Consider the following 265-nt stretch of genomic DNA (forward strand, 5'->3'; position numbering starts at 1 on the left):
AAAGAGCCCGCATCGCCAAGTCAATCCGAAGCCAAAAGAACAAAGCTGGAGGCATCACGCTACCTGACTTCAAACTATACTACAAGGCTACAGTAACCAAAACAGCATGGTACTGGTACCACAACAGAGATATAGATCAATGGAACAGAACAGAGCCCTCAGAAATGATGCCGCATATCTACAACTATTTGATCTTTGACAAACCTGACAAAAACAAGAAATGGGGAAAGGATTCCCTATTTAATAAATGGTGCTGGGAAAACTG

This window comes from Hylobates moloch, unplaced genomic scaffold (assembly GCF_009828535.3).
Source record: "Hylobates moloch isolate HMO894 unplaced genomic scaffold, HMol_V3 SCAFFOLD_22, whole genome shotgun sequence".
In the NCBI taxonomy this organism is placed as follows: Eukaryota; Metazoa; Chordata; class Mammalia; order Primates; family Hylobatidae; genus Hylobates; species Hylobates moloch.